Here is a 5,361-nt window from a genome sequence, read left to right as displayed (position 1 = left end):
TCTCTCTCTCTCTGTCACCCTCTCTCACGCGATCTCTCCTCTTCCTCTTCCTCCACTCCCCCTCTCCCTCTCTTCCTCTCACACCCCTCTCTCTCTGTCTTTCCCTCTCTCACTCTCTCTCTCACTCTCTCTCACTCTCTCTCACTCTCTCTCTCTCTCTCTCTCTCTCTCTCTCTCTCTCTCTCTCCCTCTCTCTCCATTATGTTAAATTAGACAGCGTCTCGATTGGCCACACAAAGTGGTTTAAACACTTCAGATAAAACTATAGCGGGAACTGTCCCACCCCATGCGATAGCTACGTGTTCTAGTTGACACACATACCGTAACATGCTGTCACTCTTGGCCTTCCCGTTACAAAAACGTTACAAAAAACTGCACTAACGTTACACAACAATTGCACAAACCTTACAAAAAATTGCACAAACGTTACACAAAAGAAACTACAAATCTTACCCAAAAAAACTACACTAACGTTACGCAGAAATTGCCCAAACCTTACAAAATAGTCTCCTGCACAAACGTTGTAAAATAAACTACACAAACCTTACAAAAAACTGCGCACACATTATACTAAAACTACACAAATGTTACTCAAAAACTGCACAAATCTTACAGAAAAACAACACAAACCTTGCAAAAAAAAATTGCACAAACGTTATAAAAATTGCACAAACGTTATAAAAAATTGCACAAATGTTTCACAACAAAACTACACAATTTTACCCAAAAAAAACAACGCGAACGTCACACAAAAATTGCACAGACCTTACAAAAAACTACACAAGCGTTACACAAAAAGTACATAAACATTTCACCAAAATGACACCAACTTTACAAAAAACTGCTCAAACTTTACACAAAAATTGCACAAACCTTACAGAAAACGGCACAAACGTTACTGGTACATAAAACCTTACAAATCTTACAAAATTTGCATACACCTTACCAAAAAAAACTGCACAAACGTTACTGTTACATAAAACCTTACAAATCTTACAAAATTTGCACTCACCTTACCAAAAAAAACAGCACAAACGTTACACAAGAATTGTACAAATCTTACGAAAAACAGCACAAACGTTACACAATAGTTGCTCAAAGGTTACAAAAAAATTGCAAAAAAATAGGATGAGCCTTGCCTGAAATAAAGTAACGCATAAAGCCATGATCATGTTTCATATATTTATTTGTTAAAAGTTGAGGGACGGTCAGACAAACTTTAGTCTCTTTGCCTCTGTCTCTGTTTCTGTCTGTCTATCTGTCTGTCTGTCTGTCTGTCTGTCTGTCTGTCTGTCTGTCTGTCTGTCTGTCTGTCTGTCTGTCTGTCTGTCTGTCTCTCTCTCTCTCTCTCTCTCTCTCTCTCTCTCTCTCTCTCTTTGTAGTTTCCATTACACATTCGAGAGATACACAGAGAGAGAGAGAGAGAGAGAGAGAGAGAGAGAGAGAGAGAGAGAGAGAGAGAGAGAGAGAGAGAGAGAGAGAGAGAGAGAAAGTATGTTATACCGTACGCTCCACTTTTTCCACAATATTTGGTTTTTTACTACTACTACTACTACTACTACTACTACTACTACTACTACTACTACTACTACTACTACTACTACTTACTACTACTACTACTACTACTACTACTACTACTTTTTGTTTGGGTAAAGTAAAGAACATGGGCACAGGTGGCACAGTTATGGTCATGTGCTGGGAAAAAGTAAGACAGACAGACAGAAACAACGAAGAAGAAATAAAGTAAAGAAGTAGGATGCGACCTACCAGGGGCACCCTATAACCACACGCAGTAAAACCAAAGATAGTACACCCAATGAAACTGTTCAAAACTTGCGGTGCGATGGCTGATGTCAAGGGACAGAACTGTGAAATATCTACTCTTGCAGTCTTTTTAGTCACATTATTCCACCTTGGGGAAGCCTATGGCAAACACCAGTTCACCCTGACAGAATCTTTAACATGGATGAGGGTGGTCTGTCGACTGTGCTGAAAAAACCCCGCTGAAAATCGTTGTAGAAAAGGGGTGTTTTTCTTTTCTTTTTTTTTGTGCGTGTGTGTGTGTGTGTGGCGGGGGGGGGGGGGGGGGAAAATGTTTTACTGCACTCTCAACTGTATAAAGTCATATGAGCGCACTGGACGCTTTAAACATTTTCCAGTTGGTAGGAAATTTTGAATTTTACCCGGGTTGCGTCCGAAGCCTACTCTTATCAATGTTAGGACCATCAAAGGATCTTTAACGGGGGGTAAAAAACTTGCACGAGGGACCTCCGAGATTTTACACCCTTATCCAAGAAGGCTAGATGTTGGATCTTATATCTACCAAAAGATTAATGGTGTGGATGAAAGACAGCAGTTAGAAGAAGCCGATGAGGAGCGCTGTAGAAAGGCTGCAAAAAGAGTCAGGAGCCCAGAGAAGGGGGCAAAGGAGAGGGGGGAGGGGGGCAGAAAGTGGAGACGAAAGCTGACGACGGGACATAGTCAGAGAGCAGAAATGGAGGTAAATGGAGGACATTTTAGAGAGGAAAGCGTTCAGTCGCTGTCCGGATTCGAAACCGGGACCTTTTGAATGAGAGGCAACTACCACATTAGATACCTCTCGACCACGAAAGCCCCCCCCCCCCCCCCCCCCAAAGGGGACTAAACAAGGATGAATCGCTGCCATTGCAGCAAAAGGAGAAAAGACATCAGTTTTGTGCGCGTTCAATGCTGCTGAAACATACATCCCTCCTGCTTTCGTATTATTCAAAAGGAAACAACTGAATGCCCAATTGATTAAACGAACTCCAACGGGACCAGTGGATTTACCAGTGATACAGGAAGAATCAAAGAAGAATTTATTTTTTATTTTATTTTTATTTTATTTTTTTTTGGGGGGGGGATCATTCTTCAGGAAATCCAAACACTATATATAATAAGGATGGAAATGCCTTCTTAAAAAATTGTGAAATGATATTATGGGTTTAACACCCCTACCAATACTATTAGGTTATTTAAGAGGCGGGACCTCCGAGTTTAACGTCCATCTCCGAAAGGACCGAGCCAGATGGACAATTCGTGTAAAGTGCCTTTCCTAAAGACACAACGTTGCACCGGGCTTACGCTCGAACTCTCCGAACCCACAATCTCACGGTCACGGGTTCAGGAGCCTAACCTCTAGGCCACCGACACCTCTACGCCTTCTTATCATGGACAATCATGCATCTCATTGCTCTCTTGCAGCAATCCAAAAGACACGTGAACTGAACATAGATATGAATCCATCCCACCTCATTGATGCACAAGATGCAACCGCTGGACATGACATTTTTATTCATCAGCAAAAAATGAGTTCAGGAAAGAATTTCTGAATTTTATGAGATCTGCCCGGAGAAGCGCATCAGCGTGTATAAAATAAAATGGCAGAACTGTTCACTAGAGCCTACACACGGATAGCGAAACGGAAGGGGGGTTGGTCAACGGGTTCAGAGTGAGAGACATTTTCCCTCAACATCCAGACATTTTCACCGATCATGACTTCGCACCTTCTACCAAGACTGAAAGAAAATAAAGATTAGGGCCATGCTGACAATTATATGTTCTGGCAGTAATTATTAGTATAGACCAATGGTTTTCAAAGTGGGCGCTACCGCCCCGGGGCGGTGGCGAGAGTTTGGGGGGGGGCGCTGTGGCGAAACTGGGCGATTGGGGGCGCTGTGGCGAAACTGGGCGATTGGGGGCGCTGGTGGGCGCTAAGGGGGCGGTGTGAAATTTTCATGACATGCAACATAAAACATGATGAAGGGAAAAAAGCCACATAAAAAACAAAAACAAAAACAAAATTGATAGCTTAGGCATAGTTTACAATACTACTTATAACTAAGAACTTTCTTTCCCAGCCTGCAAATCCCATATTATAAAGAAGATTCATCACGACAAATCTGACAAAGATCTGGCTTACTTCAAAACTCTAAAGATCAATGTTCAGAAATGAAAATCAGTTAAACCGATGTTTGCAGCCGACGTCGATCAAGCTGATGAAGGTTTACGAGCAACATATAATTTATCTCAGCTAATTACAAAGGCAGGCAAACACCATGCTATTGGTGAGGACCTCATAATATTGCTTACGATAAGAGAGGTGGTCAGCACAGTCCTGCAACGTGCCCTGGAGCCTGTGTTGAAAGTTCTCCCACTAAGTGACAATACCATTCAAAGACGTATTGATGAGATGTCAGCAAATGTTGAGGAATCACAGTGCAAAATGCTGAAAGGACGTGAGCTCAGCCTTTAACTGGATATCAGTTTATAGAGGGTGAGGAAATAATGCAAGAATTGATATTTGCGAAAATGTTGGAAACAGCAGATACCAAAGGCGAGCCCATTTTCAAAGTGGTCCAAGAATTTTTCGAGAAGTAGATCCCTCTGACCAATACAGTTGCCTGTGCAACAGATGGGGCACCGTCGATGGCAGGTCGGAACTGTTGAACACAATTATTGTTCAACGTGTTTGACTCTGTGCTGGAGTTTATTTTTTCAAGAAACAGACAGTGATCTCTGAAATAAACTGAAAGAACACAAGAACAACATTCCCCGCCTCACCGATTTTTTCGCAAAGTTCAACCAGTTCACCTTTCAGCTGCAGGGGGATGACACCAACCTGATCAAGGCTTTCATCATTCTTGTCGAAATTGGAAATGATCCGCCGAAACATTGGCGGAAGAAAATTTCTCAGTTTCCTAGCTTGACGAAGACACTGAAAGAGGGGCGCGTTTCTGACGAGGAACTACAAATATACATAGCAACCACCTCAGGTATTTGCATGCTGATATGAAGACAAGGTTTTGCCTCCTGATATTTTTTTACTGGAAATTCCATACTGGATACTGGACCCATTGAACACTGAAACAGATGATAACTTGCAAGTAGCAATTGAAGAAGAGCTTCTGACGATGAAATACGACTTTGAAATCAAACAATTGTTCAAAAAGCCGTACCAGTCATTCTGGTTGAAAACTGTTGTGCAAGACAAATATCCCTTCAAGTGGGAAAAGATCAAGTTGTTGTTCATCTCTTTTCCCGCCTCCTATCTAGTAGAAAGGGGATTCAATGCAGTGACAAGGCTGCGATTTGCGTCTGCTACTGGCCAATCTGAAACCTGATGTTGATAAGTTGGTTCCGTCTTAGCAGGTCCATCCTTCCCATTAGGGTAGTGTCAATGACTTATTTGTGCATGCTTACTTCGTAGTTTACCTTTACTTAATATCTCAATGTGTCTTTTCTTTCTTTTTTTTCTTCCTTTTTTTTAAAAAGCAAAACATTCACTTGTTTAACAGAGTGTTTTATGTGCACGTGCTGCCACTGCTGATGAAACTGCTGCTG

Source organism: Aplysia californica, unplaced genomic scaffold, assembly GCF_000002075.1.
Source record: "Aplysia californica isolate F4 #8 unplaced genomic scaffold, AplCal3.0 scaffold00033, whole genome shotgun sequence".
NCBI classification, from domain to species: domain Eukaryota; kingdom Metazoa; phylum Mollusca; class Gastropoda; order Aplysiida; family Aplysiidae; genus Aplysia; species Aplysia californica.
Note: the sequence above shows the minus strand (reverse complement) of the source record.